General features: G+C 49.0%; 1 pseudogene; it reads left to right on the forward strand.

Annotated features, from left to right (window-relative positions):
• Nucleotides 1-22194, forward strand: part of LOC115127724 (rho GTPase-activating protein 42-like) — a 249534-nt pseudogene that overhangs the window by 45355 nt on the left and 181985 nt on the right.

Genomic DNA, 22194 nt, shown 5'->3' on the forward strand with positions numbered 1-22194 from the left:
ATGGAGGACCAAAAAAGCTGACACCGATTAATGGAGGACCAAAAAAGCTGACACCGATTAATGGAGGACCAAAAAAGCTGACACCGATTAATGGAGGACCAAAAAAGCTGACACCGATTAATGGAGGACCAAAAAAGCTGACACCGATTAATGGAGGACCAAAAAAGCTGACACCGATTAATGGAGGACCAAAAAAGCTGACACCGATTAATGGAGGACCAAAAAAGCTGACACCGATTAATGGAGGACCAAAAAAGCTGACACCGATTATTGGAGGACCAAAAAAGCTGACACCGATTAATGGAGGACCAAAAAAGCTGACACTGATTAATGGAGGACCAAAAAAGCTGACACCGATTAATGGAGGACCAAAAAAGCTGACACCGATTATTGGAGGACCAAAAAAGCTGACACCGATTAATGGAGGACCAAAAAAGCTGACACCGATTAATGGAGGACCAAAAAAAGCTGACACCGATTAATGGAGGACCAAAAAAGCTGCCACCGATTAATGGAGGGCCAAAAAAGCTGACACCGATTAATGGAGGACCAAAAAAGCGACACCGATTATTGGAGGACCAAAAAAGCTGACACCGATGATTCCTTTTGTTGTTGTTGTAATAATGTAATAATTAGATTTTTTGTTTGTAATAATGAAAAATGTATTTATTTATTTGTAATAATGACAATTACAACAATACTGAATGAACACCTATTTTAACTTAATATAATACATCAATAAAATCAATTTAGCCTCAAATAAATAATGAAACGTGTTCAATTTGGTTTAAATAATGCAAAAACACAGTGTTGGAGAAGAAAGTAAAAGTGCAATATGTGCTATGTAAGAAAGCTAACGTTTCAGTTCCTTGCTCAGAACATGAGAACATATAAAAGCTGGTGGTTCCTTTTAACATGAGTCTTCAATATTCCCAGGTAAGATGTTTTAGGTTGTAGTTATTATAGGAATTCTAGGACTATTTCCCTCTGTACCATTTGAATTTCATTAACCTTTGACTTGGATGTTCTTATAGGTACTTTAGTATTGCCAGTGTAACAATATAGCTTCCGTCCCTCTAGTTAGCGCGCGCTAACTAGCTAGCCATTTCACTTCGGTTACACCAGCCTCATCTCGGGAGTTGATAGGCTTGAAGTCATAAACAGCGCAATGCTTGACGCACAACGAAGAGCTGCTGGCAAAACGCACAAAAGTGCTGTTTGAATGAATGTTTATGCACCTGCTTCTGTCTACCACCGCTCAGTCAGATTATATGCAATGCAGGACACGCTAGATAATATCTAGTAATATCATCAACCATGTGTAGCTAACTGGTGATTATGATTGATTGTTTTTATAAGATAAGTTTAATGCAAGCTAGCAACTTACCTTTGCTTACTGCATTCGCGTAACAGTCTCCTTGTGGAGTGCAACGAGAGAGAGGCAGGTTGTTTTTGCGTTGGACTAGTTAACTGTAAGGTTGCAAGATTGATCCCTAGGGCTGACAAGGTGAAAATCTGTCGTTCTGCCCCTGAACAAGGCAGTTAACCCACTGTTCCAATGCAGTCATTGAAAATAAGAATGTGTTCTTAACTGACTTGCCTAGTTAAATAAAGGGTTAGGGTTATATATATAAATACCTGGTTAAATAAAGGTGAAATAAATAAATAAACCTTTTTTAAAAGCCACGTCTCATGTGCTCACTGGCACATTAATAGCTGATTCTAAGTTTTGTAATTTATCATGTGAATGTTTTTGCTGTTTGCTCTTTGTTATATGGCTGAAGTGGAGTGGTTTTCCATACGTCTCCATTTTGGAAAGATGGCTCTTTGTGCTGTTGTTTGTTTAGTGTGTTCCAATTTTCCCAGAAGTGATTTGATTCAATGGAATCTTCAATCACATTGAGCTGATTTCTGTCATGCTGTTCCCTCATTTTCCGTAGTGTATTTCTGTATTGTTTTAGTGATTCACCACAGTGAAGGCTCAGGTTTTCTGGTTTTCTGTGTTTTTGGTTGGATAGTCTTCTCAGTTTCTGTTAAGTTTTTACATTCTCTATCAAACCATTTCTCATTGTTGTTAGTCATTTTAGGTTTTCTGCCAGAATTTAAATTTAGATTTCGTCCAGGACATTGTCTAAAGGGATTTGCTGTTGGCCAATTGTTTTTTGGTTTCTACACTAACCATGCAGTTGTCATACCAGGCGGTGATGTAATCAGTCAGGATGCTCTCGATGGTGCAGCTGTATAACTTTTTGAGGATATGAGGAATTAATCTTTTCAGTCTTTTGAGGTTGATAATATTTGGTTGTGCCCTCTTCATGACTGTCTTGGTGTGTTTGGATCGTTGGTGATGTCGACACCAAGGAACTTGATACTCTCGACCCCTACAGGCCCCGCCTTTTCCTGTAGTCCACAATCAGCTCCTTTGTCTTGCTCACATTGAGGGAGGGGTTGTTGTCCTGGCACCACACTGCCAGTTCTCTGACCTCCTCTCTATAGGCTGTCTTGTCATTGTTTGTGATCCGGCCTACCATATATATACATCAGCAAACTTATTGTTGGTGTTGGAGCCGTGTTTGGCCACGTAGTCGTGGGTACACAGGGAGTACAGGATGGGACTAAGTACACACCCTTGAGGGGCTCCAGTGTTGAGGATCAGCGTGGCAGATGTGTTGTTGTCTACCCTTACCACCTGGGGGCGGCCCGTCAGGAAGTCCAGAATCCAGTTGCAGAGGGAGGTGTTTAGTCCCAGGGTCCTTAGCTTAGTGATGAGCTTTGAGGGTTCTATGGTGTTGAACGCTGAGCTGTAGTCAATGAACAGCATTCTCACATAGGTGTTCCTTTTGTCCAGGTGGGAAAGGGCAGTGTGGAGTGCGATTGAGATTGCGTCATCTGTGGATGTGTTGGGGCGGTATGCGAATTAGAGTGGGTCTGGGGTGACCGGGAGGATGCTGTTGATGTGAGCCATGACCAGCCTTTCAAAGCACTTCATGGCAACAGACGTGAGTGCTACAGGGCGGTAAGGATTTAGGAAGGTTACCTTCACTTCCTTGGGCACAGGGACTATGGTGGTTTGCTTAAAACATGTAGGTGTTACAGACTCGGTCAGGGAGAGGTTGAAAATGTCAGTGAAGCCACCTGACAGTTGGTCCGCACATGCTCTTGAGTACATGTCCTGTTAATCCTTCTGGCCCCGCGGTTTTGTGAATGTTGACCTTGCTCACATCGGCTACAGAGAGCGTTATCACACAGTCATCCAGAACAGCTGGTGCTCTCGTGCATGCTTCAGTGTTGCTTGCCTCAAAGCCAGCATATAAGGCATTTAGCTCGTCTGGTAGGCTGCGTCACTGGGCAGCTCGCGTCTGGGTTTCCCTTTGTAGTCTGTAATAGTTAATGCCACATCCGTCAGAGCTTAATCCTGTATTGACGCTTTGCTTGTTTGATGGTTCATCTGAGGGGATAGCGGGATATCTTATAGGCGTTGTTGTTCATGTTGTCGTGGTTGTGTCTATGGGAGCATATGGGGAGGGAACGATGTCACCTCCAGGTAGGTGTTTGTCTCCCTTTGTGCTGAAGGTGTCAGGTTTTCTCATCTCCCCCCCCCTCTCTGTGTTCTCTCTCTCTCTCTCTCTCTCTCTCTCTCTCTGTCTCTCTGTCTGTCTCTCTCTCTCTCTCTCTGTTCTCTCTCTTTCTCTTTCTCTGTTCTCTCTCTGTTCTCTCTCTGTTCTCTCTCTCTCTCTCTGTCTCTCTCTCTCTCTCTGTTCTCTCTCTTTCTCTTTCTCTGTTCTCTCTCTGTTCTCTCTCTCTTCTCTCTATCTCTCTCTTTTCTCTCTCTGTTCTCTCTCTCTCTCTCTCTCTCTCTCTCTCTCCATGACTCAGACCTATTGGTGGTTTTCTCCTCCGTTTCCCGGTCAAGCTGTAACCCTGGTTACCTCTCTCTGACTTCCATTTCCTCTCTTAAGCGTCTAATCTCCTCCCATCAGCAGCAGCATCACAAATTGCCCCCTATTTACCTATATGGCGCACTACTTTTGACTAGGATCCATAGGGAACTACTGTATGCACAGCACTATATAGGTAATAAGTTGCCATTTGGGACAGGCAGGGTCTCCAGCTGAGAGGGCTGTGCTGCTGATGAGGTGATAAAGGAAGTCTTTAACAGGAACCTCCTGTACTGTAGTAGAGGTGTTACACTGTCTGGCATATACTTATTGGAGAACAGACAGACAGACAGACAGACAGACAGGCAGACAGACAGACAGACAGACAGACAGACATAGCTTTGGCAATTTTAACATGTGTTTCCCATGCCAACAATGCCCCTTGAATTGAGAGAGAGAGAGAGAGAGAGAGAGAGAGAGAGAGAGAGAGAGAGACGGCCTAGGAACGGTGGGTTAACTGCTTTGTTCATGGGCAGAACGACAGATGTTCACCTTGTCAGCTCGGGGGATCCAATCTTGCGCTGTTTATGACTTCAAGACTGAGCATACATGTATCTAAGTATCTGACTGAGCGGTGGTAGGCAGAAGCAGGCGCGTAAACATTCATTCAAACAGCACTTTCTCAGGTTTTGCCAGCAGCTCTTCGTTGTGCGTCAAGCATTGCGCTGTTTATGACTTCAAGCCTATCAACTCCCGAGATGAGGCTGGTGTAAATGGCTAGCTAGTTAGCGTGCGCTAATAGCTTTTCAAACGTCACTCGCTCTGAGCCTTCTAGTAGTTGTTTCCCTTGCTCTGCATGGGTAACGCTGCTTCGATGGTGGCTGTTGTCGTTGTGTTGCTGGTTCGAGCCCGGGGAGGAGCGAGGAGAGGGACGGAAGCTATACTGTTACACTTTCAATACTAAAGTGCCTGTAAGAACATCCAATAGTCAAAGGTTAATGAAATACAAATGGTATAGAGAGAAATAGTTATATAATTCCTATAATAACTACAGCCTAAAACTTCTTACCTGGGAATATTGAAGCCTCTTGAATATTGTTAAAAGGAACCACCAGCTTTCATATGTTCTCATGTTCTGAGCAAGGAACTTAAACGTTAGCTTTCTTACATAGCACATATTGCACTTTTACTTTCTTCTCCAACACTTAGTTTTTTGCATTATTTAAACCAAATGAAACATGTATCATTATTTATTTGAGGCTAAATTGATTTGATTGATGTATTATATTAAGTTAAAATAAGTGTTCATTCAGTATTGTTGTAATTGTCATTATTACAAACAAAAAAATCAAATAATCGGTATCGCATTTTTTGGTCCTCCAATAATTGGTATCGGTATTGGCGTTGAAAAATCATAATCGGTCGACCTCTAGTCTGGATGATAGCCCATGCCAGGTTGTGTAGTTGTTGATAATGATGTCTCTGTGCTGGCAAGCCGAGCAGCAGGGAACCTCCTCTCTCAGACCCTGTTTAAATGGCTGGACCTAAACACAGAACAGTCAGTGCACGCGTTCCAAATGGCACCCTATTCCCTTTGAAGTGCACTACTTCTGACCAGAGGCCAGGTAAAAAAATATATATATATTTTTTTTCACCTTTATTTAACCAGGTAGGCAAAGTTGAGAACAAGTTCTCATTTACATTTGCGACCTGGCCAAGATAAAGCAAAGCAGTTCGACACATACAACAACACAGAGTTACACATGGAGTAAAACAAACATACAGTCAATAATACAGTATAAACAAGTCTATATACGATGTGAGCAAATGAGGTGAGATAAGGGAGGTAAAGGCAAAAAAAGGCCATGGTGGCAAAGTAAATACAATATAGCAAGTAAAACACTGGAATGGTAGATTTGCAGTGGAAGAATGTGCAAAGTAGAAATAAAAAATAATGGGGTGCAAAGGACCAAAATAAATAAATAAATTAAATACAGTAGGGAAAGAGGTAGTTGTTTGGGCTACATTATAGGTGGGCTATGTACAGGTGCAGTAATCTGTGAGATGCTCTAACAGTTGGTGCTTAAAGCTAGTGAGGGAGATAAGTGTTTCCAGTTTCAGAGATTTTTGTGGTTCGTTCCAGTCATTGGCAGCAGAGAACTGGAAGGAGAGGCGGCCAAAGAAAGAATTGGTTTTGGGGGTGATTAGAGAGATATACCTGCTGGAGCGTGTGCTACAGTGACTATGGTGACCAGCGAGCTGAGATAAGGGGGGACTTTACCTAGCAGGGTCTTGTAGATGACATGGAGCCAGTGGGTTTGGCGACGAGTATGAAGCGAGGGCCAGCCAACGAGAGCGTACAGGTCGCAATGGTGGGTAGTATATGGGGCTTTGGTGACAAAACGGATTGCACTCTGATAGACTGCATCTAATTGGTTGAGTAGGGTATTGGAGGCTATTTTGTAAATGACATCGCCAAAGTCAAGGATTGGTAGGATGGTCAGTTTTACAAGGGTATGTTTGGCAGCATGAGTGAAGGATGCTTTTTTGCGAAATAGGAAGCCAATTCTAGATTTAACTTTGGATTGGAGATGTTTGATATGGGTCTGGAAGGAGAGTTTACAGTCTAACCAGACACCTAAGTATTTGTAGTTGTCCACGTATTCTAAGTCAGAGCCGTCCAGAGTAGTGATGATGGACAGGCGGGCAGGTGCAGGTAGCGATCGGTTGAAGAGCATGCAAGAAGAGCATGCATTTAGTTTTACTTGTATTTAAGAGCAATTGGAGGCCACGGAAGGAGAGTTGTATGGCATTGAAGCTTGCCTGGAGGGTTGTTAACACAGTATCCAAAGAAGGGCCAGAAGTATACAGAATAGTGTCGTCTGCGTAGAGGTGGATCAGAGACTCACCAGCAGCAAGAGCAAACCTCATTGATGTATACAGAGAAGAGAGTCGGTCCAAGAATTGAACCCTGTGGCACCCCCATAGAGACTGCCAGAGGTCCGGACAGCAGACCATCCGATTTGACACACTGAACTCTATCAGAGAAGTAGTTGGTGAACCAGGCGAGGCAATCATTTGAGAAACCAAGGCTGTCGAGTCTGCCGATGAGGATGTGGTGATTGACAGAGTCGAAAGCCTTGGCCAGATCAATGAATACGGCTGCACAGTAATGTTTCTTATCGATGGCGGTTAAGATATCGTTTAGGACCTTGAGCGTGGCTGAGGTGCACCCATGACCAGCTCTGAAACCAGATTGCATAGCAGAGAAGGTATGGTGAGATTCGAAATGGTCGGTAATCTGTTTGTTGACTTGGCTTTCAAAGACCTTAGAAAGGCATGGTAGGATAGATATAGGTCTGTAGCAGTTTGGGTCAAGAGTGTCCCCCTCTTTGAAGAGGGGGATGACCGCAGCTGCTTTCCAATCTTTGGGAATCTCAGACGACACGAAAGAGAGGTTGAACAGGCTAGTAATAGGGGTGGCAACAATTTCGGCAGATCATTTTAAAAAGAAAGGGTCCAGATTGTCTAGGCCGGCTGATTTGTAGGGGTCCAGATTTTGCAGCTCTTTCAGAATATCAGCTGAACGGATTTGGGAGAAGGAGAAATGGGGAAGGCTTGGGCGAGTTGCTGTGGGGGGTGCAGTGCTGTTGACCGGGGTAGGAGTAGCCAGGTGGAAAGCATGGCCAGCCGTAGAAAAATGCTTATTGAAATTCTCAATTATGGTGGATTTATCAGTGGTGACAGTGTTTCCTATCTTCAGTGCAGTGGGCAGCTGGGAGGAGGTGTTCTTATTCTCCATGGACTTTACAGTGTCCCAGAACTTTTTCGAGTTAGTGTTGCAGGAAGCAAATTTCTGCTTGAAAAAGCTAGCTAGCTAAAGATGTGCGCTATATAGGCAATAGGGTGCCATTTTGGACCCATACATTATCTGGAGCCGTATTTAATGAAGCTGTACGGCCATCTAACTCCAGTCCACTGTCAGTTCAGACCGTTTAGGCTGGACGGTGAATGTTACAGCCAGGGTGAAACCACTATTACTACTGGTACTCTTACATGGGGTTTTTCAACAACTACAGTAGTATGGATCACCATAATGTTGCTATGCTACGTATGTAGACAGTGTATACAGTTATTAGACAAGGTGAATGTATCTGTTCCGGTCTAGCCAGGGTTCAGCTATGGGAGAGTTCTGTTACTGTAACGGGTCCAGGGTTCAGCTATGTATGTCATACAGAGAGTTGTCTTCTAGCGAGAAGAAGTGCAGAACCAGGTCACCATGTAATGTTATTGACTACGTTTAAAATGGCTAAACTGATCCTGGATCAGCTCTCCTACTGAGACACTGTCTAAATACAGACCCAGTAGAACCCAGGGCCCTATGTTGTCATGCTTATTGATCCCAGGGCCCTATGTTGTCATGCTTATTGATCCCAGGGCCCTATGTTGTCATGCTTATTGATCCCAGGGCCCTATGTTGTCATGCTTATTGATCCCAGGGCCCTATGTTGTCATTCTTATTGAACCCAGGGCCCTATGTTGTCATGCTTATTGAACCCAGGGCCCTATGTTGTCATGCTTATTGAACCCAGGGCCCTATGTTGTCATGCTTATTGATCCCAGGGCCCTATGTTGTCATGCTTATTGAACCCAGGGCCCTATGTTGTCATGCTTATTGATCCCAGGGCCCTATGTTGTCATGCTCATTGAACCCAGGGCCCTATGTTGTCATGCTTATTGATCCCAGGGCCCTATGTTGTCATGCTTATTGACCCCAGGGCCCTATGTTGTCATGCTTATTGAACCCAGGGCCCTATGTTGTCATGCTTATTGAACCCAGGGCCTATGTTGTCATGCTTTGATCCCAGGGCCCTATGTTGTCATGCTTATCGTGAACCCAGGGCCCTATGTTGTCATGCTTATTGAACCCAGGGCCCTATGTTGTCATGCTTATTGAACCCAGGGCCCTATGTTGTCATGCTTATTGAACCCAGGGCCCTATGTTGTCATGCTTATTGAACCCAGGGCCCTATGTTGTCATGCTTATTGAACCCAGGGCCCTATGTTGTCATGCTTATTGAACCCAGGGCCATATGTTGTCATGCTCATTGAACCCAGGGCCCTATGTTGTCATGCTCATTGAACCCAGGGCCCTATGTTGTCATGCTTATTGAACCCAGGGCCCTATGTTGTCATGCTTATTGAACCCAGGGCCCTATGGTGTCATGCTTATTGAACCCAGGGCCCTATGTTGTCATGCTTATTGAACCCAGGGCCCTATGTTGTCATGCTTATTGAACCCAGGGCCCTATGTTGTCATGCTCATTGAACCCAGGGCCCTATGTTGTCATGTTCATTGAACCCAGGGCCCTATGTTGTCATGCTTATTGAACCCAGGACCCTATGTTGTCATGCTTATTGAACCCATACTTATGATTTAATCCATTGACTCATCCTGTAAACTCCATTACATTAATTTAACATACTCTGACCTATAAACTCCATTACATTAATTTAACATACTCTGACCTATAAACTCCATTACATTGATTTAACATACTCTGACCTATAAACTCCATTACATTGATTTAACATACTCTGACCTATAAACTCCATTACATTGATTTAACATACTCTGACCTATAAACTCCACCTAATAAACTCCATTACATTGATTTAACATACTCTGACCTATAAACTCCATTACATTGATTTAACATACTCTGACCTATAAACTCCATTACATTGATTTAACATACTCTGACCTATAAACTCCATTACATTGATTTGACATACTCTGACCTATAAACTCCATTACATTAATTTAAGTACCTGACACTATAGATCAATGTATATTTACTTAATGGAACCTATATCGATCCCCTGCCACATTGATGTTTCCCACGTTCATTTGTTACTTGAACTGTGTATATGACCTTTAACCCAGAAGTGATATTAGATGAGAGATTAAAGAGATACTGTATGTTCTTTTGTTTTCCAGCCCAGTCGTTCAAGGAGTTCTCCCAGCTACTGAACACAGTGGAAGAGGAGAGGAGACGCCTGGTAACAATTCTGTTATTTACACTATTAATATCCTCTGAGAAAGTGGTCATCAACTTCATTGTTCCATTTTAATTTCGTACAGATTAGATCCGTCCTATCAGATATTCCAGCTGTAGGCCTATTACAGATGTAGGATCTTAATTTGATCACTCTTTTGTTTGCGGAGAATTTTCCATGTAAAGCAGGAAAATGCAAACTTGTAGTGTACAACAACGACCACACTGCAGAGCCATGACTCTGGCGAGCAAGACTAGTGGAATACTGAGCCCTTTTAACTGCCCTTAACTGAGCGTGGCATGGGGCTCTGCTCACCCTCTGGTCTGTGTCTGGCATGGGGCTCTGCTCACCCTCTGGCTGGGCTGTGTCTGGCATGGGGCTCTGCTCACCCTCAGGCTGGTCTGTGTCTGGCATGGGGCTCTGCTCACCCTCAGGCTGGACTGTGTCTGGCATGGGGCTCTGCTCACCCTCAGGCTGGTCTGTGTCTGGCATGGGGCTCTGCTCATCCTCAGGCTGGTCTGTGTCTGGCATGGGGCTCTGCTCACCCTCAGGCTGGTCTGTGTCTGGCATGGGGTTCTGCTCACCTTCAGGCTGGTCTGTGTCTGGCATGGGGCTCTGCTCACCCTCTGGCTGGGCTGTGTCTGGCATGGGGCTCTGCTCACCCTCTGGTCTGTGTCTGGCATGGGTCTCTGCTCACCCTCTGGCTGGTCTGTGTCTGGCATGGGGCTCTGCTCACCCTCTGGCTTGTCTGTGTCTGGCATGGGGCTCTGCTCACCCTCAGGCTGGTCTGTGTCTGGCATGGGGCTCTGCTCACCCTCAGGCTGGACTGTGTCTGGCATGGGGCTCTGCTCACCCTCAGGCTGGTCTGTGTCTGGCATGGGGCTCTGCTCATCCTTCAGGCTGGTCTGTGTCTGGCATGGGGCTCTGCTCACCCTCAGGCTGGTCTGTGTCTGGCATGGGGTTCTGCTCACCTTCAGGCTGGTCTGTGTCTGGCATGGGGCTCTGCTCACCCTCTGGCTGGGCTGTGTCTGGCATGGGGCTCTGCTCACCCTCTGGCTTGTCTGTGTCTGGCATGGGGCTCTGCTCACCCTCAGGCTGGTCTGTGTCTGGCATGGGGCTCTGCTCACACTCTGGCTGGACTGTGTCTGGCATGGGGCTCTGCTCACCCTCAGGCTGGTGTAACGGAGGCTCAACAATGCAGTTAGCCTGGTAGTGCCATAGCTATGCCAGACGTCAGTTTGCAGCCGAACAGTGATGTCAGGCATAGCACATTCAGAGTAACTGAGTAGGTTGGCTGACAGAGGCAATGTACTGAAACATTTTACATTGAATTGATGTCCACATTTATTGTCAATTCCAAATGTGATTGGATGGACCATGAAAATAACATTGTGTTGAATGATAAAGTACTAGGTCACAAAAAGGCTACAACAACCCTGTATTGGACCTTATTGTAGCATATGGTACAATGATGTATTGTGATCTGAGTAAAGGTTACAACAACCCTCTCACCCACACCTCTACTTAACTACATATTAAAGGGATCGTCTCAAAATAGACCACAGTAAATTATGTTTATAAATTGAGGAAACAGTCAATTGGTAGTTCATCCGTTTGACCAATAAACAGAATACGTAGATGTAGCCACGAAGAAGACATATTCTCTTCTGAGCCACGAAGAAGACATATTCTCTTCTGAGCCACGAAGAAGACATATTCTCTTCTGAGCCACGAAGAAGACATATTCTCTTCTGAGCCACGAAGAAGACATATTCTCTTCTGAGCCACGAAGAAGACATATTCTCTTCTGAGCCACGAAGAAGACATATTCTCTTCTGAGCCACGAAGAAGACATATTCTCTTCTGAGCCACGAAGAAGACATATTCTCTTCTGAACTGGCTAACCCCACTGTTTAGGGCCTGTGACTGTCACCTTAGCCAACTCAATACTGACGTGTACCAAATTTCTCCCTATTCCCTTTATAGTCACTACATTTGACCAGAGTCCATAGTGCACTATACTGGGGATAGGGTGCCATTAGGGAGGGTCTCAAAAGCTATATCATTATAGTCTGTAATTATTTCTCAAACAGGAAATGCCATCAGGGGATCGTATACCAATGATTTGTTTTGACAGTATGACAGGGGAATGATGTATGGGGCTTGAAAGTAAAGCTAAAAGAAACAGTAAGAATTGTTTTATTTACGTTAGTCTGTGTCTGAGTCCAAAATGGCACCACGTTCCCTATCCAGTGCACTACTTTAGACCAGGGCCTATAGTGCACTACTTTAGACCAGGGCCTATTGTGTACTACTTTAGACCAGGGTCTATAGTGCACTACTTTAGACCAGGGTCTATAGTGCACTACTTTAGACCAGGGCCAGTAGTGTACTACTTTAGACCAGGGCCTATATTGTACTACTTTAGACCAGGGCCAGTAGTGTACTACTTTAGACCAGGGCCTATATTGTACTACTTTAGACCAAATCAAATCAAATCAAATTGAATCAAATTTTATTTGTCACATACACATGGTTAGCAGATGTTAATGCGAGTGTATCGAAATGCTTGTGCTTCTAGTTCCGACAATGCAGTAATAACCAACAAGTAATCTAACTAACAATTCCAAAACTACTGTCTTATACACAGTGTAAGGGGATAAAGAATATGTACATAAGGATATATGAGTGAGTGATGGTACAGGGCAGCATACAGTAGATGGTATCGAGTACAGTATATACATATGAGATGAGTATGTAGACAAAGTAAACAAAGTGGCATAGTTAAAGTGGCTAGTGATACATGTATTACATAAGGATGCAGTCGATGATGTAGAGTACAGTATATACGTATGCATATGAGATGAATAATGTAGGGTCAGTAACATTATATAAGGTAGCATTGTTTAAAGTGGCTAGTGATATATTTACATCATTTCCCATCAATTCCCATTATTAAAGTGGCTGGAGTTGGGTCAGTGTCAATGACAGTGTGTTGGCAACAGCCACTCAATGTTAGTGGTGGCTGTTTAACAGTCTGATGGCCTTGAGATAGAAGCTGTTTTTCAGTCTCTCGGTCCCAGCTTTGATGCACCTGTACTGACCTCGCCTTCTGGATGATAGCGGGGTGAACAGGCAGTGGTTCGGGTGGTTGATGTCCTTGATGATCTTTATGGCCTTCCTGTAACATCGGGTGGTGTAGGTGTCCTGGAGGGCAGGTAGTTTGCCCCCGGTGATGCGTTGTGCAGACCTCACTACCCTCTGGAGAGCCTTACGGTTGAGGGCGGAGCAGTTGCCGTACCAGGCGGTGATACAGCCCGCCAGGATGCTCTCGATTGTGCATCTGTAGAAGTTTGTGAGTGCTCTTGGTGACAAGCCGAATTTCTTCAGCCTCCTGAGGTTGAAGAGGCGCTGCTGCGCCTTCTTCACGACGCTGTCAGTGTGAGTGGACCAATTCAGTTTGTCTGTGATGTGTATGCCGAGGAACTTAAAACTTGCTACCCTCTCCATTACTGTTCCATCGATGTGGATAGGGGGGTGTTCCCTCTGCTGTTTCCTGAAGTCCACAATCATCTCCTTAGTTTTGTTGACGTTGAGTGTGAGGTTATTTTCCTGACACCACACTCGAGGGCCCTCACCTCCTCCCTGTAGGCCGTCTCGTCGTTGTTGGTAATCAAGCCTACCACTTTTGTGTCGTCCGCAAACTTGATGATTGAGTTGGAGGCGTGCGTGGCCACGCAGTCGTGGGTGAACAGGGAGTACAGGAGAGGGCTCAGAACGCACCCTTGTGGGGCCCCGTGTTGAGGATCAGCGGGAGGAGATGTTGTTGCCTACCCTCACCTTCTGGGGGCGGCCCGTCAGGAAGTCCAGTACCCAGTTGCACAGGGCGGGTCGAGACCCAGGGTCTCGAGCTTGATGACGAGCTTGGAGGGTACTATGGTGTTGAATGCCGAGCTGTAGTCGATGAACAGCATTCTCACATAGGTATTCCTCTTGTCCAGGTGGGTTAGGGCAGTGTGCAGTGTGGTTGAGATTGCATCGTCTGTGGACCTATTTGGGCGGTAAGCAAATTGGAGTGGGTCTAGGGTGTCAGGTAGGGTGGAGGTGATATGGTCCTTGACTAGTCTCTCAAAGCACTTCATGATGACGGAAGTGAGTGCTACGGGGCGGTAGTCGTTTAGCTCAGTTACCTTAGCTTTCTTGGGAACAGGAACAATGGTGGCCCTCTTGAAGCACGTGGGAACAGCAGACTGGTATAGGGATTGATTGAATATGTCCGTAAACACACCGGCCAGCTGGTCTGCGCATGCTCTGAGGGCGCGGCTGGGGATGCCGTCTGGGCCTGCAGCCTTGCGAGGGTTAACACGTTTAAATGTCTTACTCACCTCGGCTGCAGTGAAGGAGAGACCTGTTTTCGTTGCAGGCCGTGTCAGTGGCACTGTATTGTCCTCAAAGCGGGCAAAAAAGTTATTTAGTCTGCCTGGGAGCAAGACATCCTGGTCCGTGACTGGGCTGGGTTTCTTCTTGTAGTCCGTGATTGACTGTAGACCCTGCCACATGCCTCTTGTGTCTGAGCCGTTGAATTGAGATTCTACTTTGTCTCTGTACTTAGCTTGTTTAATAGCCTTGCGGAGGGAATAGCTGCACTGTTTGTATTCGGTCATGTTGCCAGACACCTTGCCCTGATTAAAAGCAGTGGTTCGCGCTTTCAGTTTCACGCGAATGCTGCCATCAATCCACGGTTTCTGGTTAGGGAATGTTTTTATCGTTGCTATGGGAACGACATCTTCAACGCACGTTCTAATGAACTCGCACACCGAATCAGCGTATTCGTCAATATTTTTATCTGACGCAATACGAAACATGTCCCAGTCCACGTGATGGAAGCAGTCTTGGAGTGTGGAGTCAGCTTGGTCTGACCAGCGTTGGACAGACCTCAGCGTGGGAGCCTCTTGTTTCAGTTTCTGCCGGTAGGCAGGGATCAACAAAATGGAGTCGTGGTCAGCTTTTCCGAAAGGGGGGCGGGGCAGGGCCTTATATGCGTCGCGGAAGTTAGAGTAACAGTGATCCAAGGTTTTACCACCCCTGGTTGCGCAATCGATATGCTGATACAATTTAGGGAGTCTTGTTTTCAGATTAGCTTTGTTAAAATCCCCAGCTACAATGAATGCAGCCTCCGGATAAATGGTTTCCAGTTTGCAAAGAGTTAAATAAAGTTCGTTCAGAGCCATCGATGTGTCTGCTTGGGGGGGATATATACGGCTGTGATTATAATCGAAGAGAATTCTCTTGGAAGATAATGCGGTCTACATTTGATTGTGAGGAATTCTAAATCAGGTGAACAGAAGGATTTGAGTTCCTGTATGTTTCCTTCATCACACCATGTCTCGTTAGTCATGAGGCATACGCCCCCGCCACTCTTCTTACCAGAAAGATGTTTGTTTCTGTCGGCGCGATGCGTGGAGAAACCTGTTGGCTGCACCGCATCGGATAGCGTCTTCCCAGTAAGCCATGTTTCCGTGAAGCAGAGAACGTTGCAGTCTCTGATGTCCCTCTGGAATGCTACCCTTGCTCGGATTTCGTCAACCTTGTTGTCAAGAGACTGGACATTGGCAAGAAGAATGCTAGGGAGTGGTGCGCGATGTGCCCTTGTCCTGAGTCTGACCAGAAGATCGCTACGTTTCCCTCTTTTTCGGAGTCGTTTCCTTGGGTCGCTGCATGCGATCCATTCCGTTGTCCTGTTTGTAAGGCAGAACACCGGATCCGCGTCGCGGAAAACATATTCTTGGTCGTACTGATGGTGAGTTGACGCTGATCTTATATTCAGTAGTTCTTCTCGACTGTATGTAATGAACCCTAAGATGACCTGGGGTACTAATGTAAGAAATAACACGTAAAAAAACAAAAAACTGCATAGTTTCCTAGGAACGCGAAGCGAGGCGGCCATCTCTGTCGGCGCCGGAAGTTACCAGGGCCCATAGTGAACTACTTTAGACCAGGGCCCATAGTGCAGTACTTTAGACCAGGGCCTATAGTGAACTACTTTAGACCAGGGCCCATAGTGCAGTACTTTAGACCAGGGCCCATAGTGCAGTACTTTAGACCAGGGCCTATAGTGAACTACTTTAGACCAGGGCCTATAGTGCACTACTTTAGACCAGGGCCAATAGTGCACTACTTTAGACCAGGGCCTATATTGAACTACTTTAGATCAGGGCCTATAGTGTACTACTTTAGACCAGGGCCAATAGTGCACTACTTTAGACCAGGACCTATATTGTACTACTTTAGATCAGGGCCTATAGTGTACTACTTTAGACCAGGGCCTATAGTGTACTACTTTAGACCAGGGCCCATAGTGTACTACTTTAGACCAGGGCCAATAGTGTACTACTTTAGACCAGGGCCTATAGTGTACTACTTTAGACCAGGGCCTATAGTGTACTACTTTAGACCAGGGCCCATAGTGAACTACTTTAGACCAGGCCCCATAGTGAACTACTTTAGACCAGGGCCCATAGTGCAGTACTTTAGGGAATAGGGTGCCATTAGGGACGGAGGAAATGCTGATGTGCTGATCCACTTGACAATGGAAAACATTTAGAGAATTTCCTCTTTCCGTAAGCCATCTCATACTTCCCAATCAGCTACCAGTTTATGACATGGGGAGAGGCTAAGCTGTGAAGTCCCACTAGCTAACACTTCAAACTCTAAAGTCCTCTTTAAAGAAGGGATATTTTGAGACAACTTGTACATGGCCGTAAAGCCGATTCTTTGCATCCCAAATGTGCCTTATTACACTAAAGCACGAAGAGGGAGTAACAGTAGACGCTGCTTACACCCAGAGTAGAGGGGAGGAGAGGGGGGAGGGAGAGAGGGGAAGGAGAGGGGGGAGGGAGGGAAGGAGAGGGGGAGGGGGAGGGAGGGGAAGGAGAGGGGAGGGAGGGAGAGAGATGGGGGGAGGAGAGGGGAGGGAGAGACGGGGGGGGGGGGAGGGGGGAAGGGGGGAGGGGGAGGGAGAGATGGAGGGAGGAGGGGGAGGGAGGGGGAGTAACAGTAGACACTGCTTACACCCAGAGTAGATGGGGAGGAGAGGGGGAGGGGGAGTAACAGTAGACACTGCTTACACCCAGAGTAGAAGGGGAGGAGAGGGGGAGGGAGGGGGAGGGGGAGGGAGAGAGATGGAGGGAGGAGAGGGGGAGGGGGAGTAACAGTAGACACTGCTTACACCCAGAGTAGAAGGGGGGAGGAGAGGGGGAGGGGAGGAGGGAGAGAGATGGAGGGAGGAGAGGGGGAGGGGAGTAACAGTAGACACTGCTTACACCCAGAGTAGAGGGGGAGGAGAGGGGGGGGGAGGGAGGGGGGAAGGAGAGGGGGAGGGGAGGGAGAGAGATGGAGGGAGGAGAGGTGGAGGGGGAGTAACAGTAGACACTGCTTACACCCAGAGTAGAGGGGGAGGAGAGGGGGAGGGGGGAGGGAGGGAGGGGAGGAGAGGGGGAGGGGAGGGAGAGAGATGGAGGGAGGAGAGAGTGAGGGGGGAGGGGGAGTAACAGTAGACACTGCTTACACCCAGAGTAGAAGGGGAGGAGAGGGGGAGGGAGGGAGAGAGATGGAGGGGAGGGGGGGAGAGAGAGAGCTGGAGGGAGGAGAGAGGGAGGGGGAGGGGAGTAACAGTAGACACTGCTTACACCCAGAGTAGAAGGGGAGGAGAGGGGGAGGGGGAGGGAGGGAGGGGAAGGAGAGGGGAGGGGAGGGGAGAGAGATGGAGGGAGAGAGGGAGAGGGAGGGGGAGTAACAGTAGACACTGCTTACACCCAGAGTAGAAGGGGAGGAGAGGGGAGGGAGGGAGAGAGATGGAGGGAGGAGAGGGGGAGGGGAGGGGGAGTAACAGTAGACACTGCTTACACCCAGAGAGAAGGGGAGGAGAGGGGAGGGAGGGAGAGAGAGAGGGAGGAGAGGGGAGGGGGAGGGAGAGAGAGAGATGGAGGGAGGAGAGGGGGAGGAGAGGGGGAGGGAGGGAGAGAGATGGAGGGAGGAGAGGGGGAGGGAGAGACGGGGAGGGGAGGGAGAGAGATGGAGGGAGGAGAGGGGAGGGAGGGAGGGAGAGATGGAGGGAGGAGAGGGGGAGGGGGAGATGGAGGGAGGAAAGGGGGAAGGAGTGAGAGAGATGGAGGGAGGAGAGGGGGAGGGAGGGAGAGAGATGGAGGGAGGAGAGGGGGGGAGGGAGGGAGAGAGATGGAGGGGAGGAGGGGAGGGAGGGAGAGATGGAGGGAGGAGAGGGGGGGGAGTGGGAGGGAGAGAGATGGAGGGAGGAGAGGGGGAGGGGGGAGATGGAGGGAGGAGAGGGGGAAGGAGGGAGAGAGATGGAGGGAGGAGAGGGGGAGGGAGGGGGAGAGAGATGGATGGAGGGGAGGAGAGGGGGAGGGAGAGACGGGGAGGGGGAGGGAGAGAGATGGAGGGAGGAGGGGGGGGAGGGAGGGAGAGAGATGGAGGAGGAGAGGGGAGGGAGAGAGATGGAGGGAGGAGAGGGGTAGGGAGAGACGGGGAGAGGGGAGGGAGAGAGGAGGGGGAGGGGAGAGAGATGGAGGGAGGAGGGGGAGGGAGAGTAACAGTAGACACTGCTTACACCCAGAGTAGAGAGAGGGGGAGAGATGGAGGGGGAGGGGAGGGAGAGAGATGGAGAAGGAGAGAGGGAGGGGAGGGGGAGTAACAGTAGACACTGCTTACACCCAGAGTAGAGGGGAGGAGAGGGGAGGAGGAGAGAGATGGAGGGAGGAGAGGGGAGGGGAGGGGGAGTAACAGTAGACACTGCTTACACCCAGAGTAGAGGGGGAGGAGAGGGGGAGGGAGGGAGAGAGATAGAGGAGATGGGGGAGGGGAGGGAGAGAGAGAGATGGAGGGAGGGAGAGGGGGAGGAGAGGGGGAGGGAGGGAGAGAGATGGAGGGAGGAGAGGGGGAGGGAGGGAGGAGATGGAGAGGGGGAGGGAGGGAGAGAGAGATGGAGAGGGGGAGGGAGAGGAGAGAGATGGAGGGAGGGAGAGGGGAGGGAGAGATGGGGGAGGGGGAGGGGAGAGAGATGGAGGGAGGAGAGGGGGGGGAGGGAGGGAGAGAGATGGAGGGAGGAGAGGGGGAGGAGAGAGATGGAGGGGGAGGAGAGGGGGATGGAGGGAGGAGAGAGGAGGGGGAGGGAGAGAGATGGAGGGAGAGAGGGGGAGGAGAGGGGAGGGAGAGTAACAGTAGACACTGCTTACACCCAGAGTAGAGGGGGAGGAGAGGGGAGGGGAGGGAGAGAGATGGAGGGAGGAGAGGGGAGGGGAGTAACAGTAGACACTGCTTACACCCAGAGTAGAGGGGGAGGAGAGAGGGGGAGGGGGAGAGGGAGTAACAGACACTGCTTACACCCAGAGTAGAGGGGAGGAGAGGGGGGGAGGGGGAGGGAGGGAGGAGGAGAGGAGAGGGGGAGGGAGGGAGAGAGAGAGAGGGAGAGGGGGGAGGAGGGGGAGGGAGAGAGAGAGATGGGAGGGAGGAGGGAGGGGGAGGAGAGGGGGAGGGAGGAGAGAGATGGAGGGGGAGGGGAGGGAGGGGAGAGATGGAGGGGGAGAGGGAGGGGAGGGAGAGATGGAGGGAGGAGAGGGGGAGGGGAGGGAGAGAGATGGAGGGAGGAGAGGGGGAGGGGGGAGAGACACTGATACACCCAGGAGGGGGAGAGAGGGGAGGGGAGGGAGGAGGGAGGGAGAGAGGAGGGGGAGGGGAGAGAGATGGAGGGAGGAGAGGGGGGGAGTAACAGTAGACACTGCTTACACCCAGAGTAGAGGGGGGAGGAGAGGGGAGGGGGAGGGAGAGAGATGGAGGGAGGGAGAGGGGAGGGGGAGTAACAGTAGACACTGCTTACACCCAGAGAGAGGGGGGAGGAGAGGGGGGGAGGGGGAGTAACAGTAGACACTGCTTACACCCAGAGTAGAGGGGAGAGAGAGGGGGGAGGAGGGAGAGGAGGAAGGAGAGGGGGGAGGGAGAGAGATGGAGGGAGAGAGGGAGGGGGAGGGGGAGTAACAGTAGGGCTTACACCCAGAGAGAGGGAGGAGAGGGGGAGGGAGGGAGGGAGGGAGGGGGAGGGAGGGGGAGTAACAGAGACACTGCTTACACCCAGAGTAGAAGGGAGGGGGAGAGGGGGAGGGAGGGAGAGAGAGATGGAGGGAGGAGAGGGGGAGGGGAGGAGAGATGGAGGAGAGAGGGGAGGGGAGGGAGGGAGAGAGAGATGGAGGGAGGAGGGAGGGGGGAGGGAGAGAGATGGAGGGAGGGAGGGAGGGAGGGAGGGAGGGAGAGAGACTGGGGAGGGGAGGAGGGGAGAGGGAGAGGAGGAGAGAGGGGAGGGAGGGACGGGGAGAGGGGAGGGAGAGAGATGGAGGGAGGAGAGGGGGAGGGAGGGAGAGAGAGGAGGAGAGGGGGGGAGATGGAGGAGGGAGGGGAGAGGGAGAGATGGAGGGAGAGGGGGGGAGGAGAGAGGATGGAGGGAGGAGAGGGGAGGGGAGAGAGGGGGAGGAGAGAGGGGGGAGGGGGAGGGAGAGAGATGGAGGGAGGGAGAGGGGGAGGGGAGGGAGAGAGAGAGGGGAGGGAGAGATGGAGGGAGGGGGGAGGGAGAGGGAGGGAGGGGGAGGGGGAGAGACGGGGAGGAGGGAGAGGGGGAGGAGAGGGGGAGAGATGGAGGGAGGGAGAGAGATGGAGGGAGAGAGAGGGGAGGGGAGGGAGGAGGAGGGAGGAGAGGGGGAGGGAGACGGGGAGGGGGAGGGAGAGAGGAGGGGAGGGAGAGATGGAGGGAGGGAGGGAGGGGAGGGGAGGGAGAGAGGAGGGGGAGGGGTAGAGAGAGTATCTGTTTCGGTGGACAATTCCTCACATGTTTGAATGTTTTTGAACTGCTCTGCATTTCATCTGGCTTTTCATTAATTTAGACACTGGGATCAGAAGTCGAGGCAGGGAGGACCTCCTATTGGTTCAGAGGTTAAACAGTGTCGAGGCAGGGAGGACCTCCTATTGGTTCAGAGGTTAAACAGTGTCAAGGCAGGGAGGGCCTCCTATTGGTTCAGAGGTTAAACAGTGTCAAGGCAGGGAGGGCCTCCTATTGGTTCAGAGGTTAAACAGTGTCAAGGCAGGGAGGGCCTCCTATTGGTTCAGAGGTTAAACAGTGTCGAGGCAGGGAGGGCCTCCTATTGGTTCAGAGGTTAAACAGTGTCGAGGCAGGGAGGGCCTCCTATTGGCTCAGAGGTTAAACAGTGGAAGAAGGTGTTTATTTCTAGACTACAGGTACATCAACTAATGAAAATGCTATTGTGTTCTTTGAAATACATTTTCTTTTGTATACTAATACACCAAAGCCCTTCATAAACACAAACAAATTATTATTTTTGCAATAGCATATATGAAATGTATTTATGTGTCATTGGCTCAGAGGGGGAGGGGTCCCTCGAGGCCAGGCTTTTCTAGTGTTAATATGTAATGATATAAAAGTGAATAAGAGATTTCCACAGCAAACCTCCTTTGTTCTTTGTTGTGAGTTTGTCCAATTGTTCTGTGCTGAGCTGCTGTGGAGTGTCTACAACAAGTCTAATGAATGAAACAAGTGGCCACAGACAGAAAGCGCTTGTTCTCCTCAAAGGCCTCTGTGTTCCTATCAGTCACGCCACGGGAGAAATGTCCACCAGAGCTGTTGTCAAATAATTGAATGTTAATTTCTCTACCATAAGCCGCATCCAACATCGTTTTAGAGAATTGGGCTCCTGAGTGGCGCAGCGGTCTAAGGCACTGCGTCTCAGTGCAAAAGGTGTCACTACAGTACTACAGTACTAGCTAGAATGTTGTATTTTTCTTCATTGAACCTTTATTTAACTAGGCAAGTCAAGAACAAATTCTTATTTACAATGACGGCCTCCCCCTCTTCTCCCATAGGGCGGTGCACAATTGGCCCAGCGTCGTAGGAGTTTGGCCGGGGTAGGCCGTCATTGTAAATTTGTTCTTAACTGTCTTGCCTAGTTAAATAAAGAAAAAAGATGGCAGTACGTCCAACCGGCCTCACAACGGCAGACCACGTGTATGGCGTCGTGTAGGCGAGCGGTTTGTTGATGTCAACGTTGTGAACAGAGGGCCCCATGGTGGCGGTGGGGTTATGGTATGGGGCAGGCACAAGCTACGGACAACCAACACAATATAATTTTATCGATGGCAATTTGAATGCACAGAGATACCGTGACGAGATCCAGAGGCC

Source organism: Oncorhynchus nerka, linkage group LG11, assembly GCF_034236695.1.
Source record: "Oncorhynchus nerka isolate Pitt River linkage group LG11, Oner_Uvic_2.0, whole genome shotgun sequence".
In the NCBI taxonomy this organism is placed as follows: Eukaryota; Metazoa; Chordata; class Actinopteri; order Salmoniformes; family Salmonidae; genus Oncorhynchus; species Oncorhynchus nerka.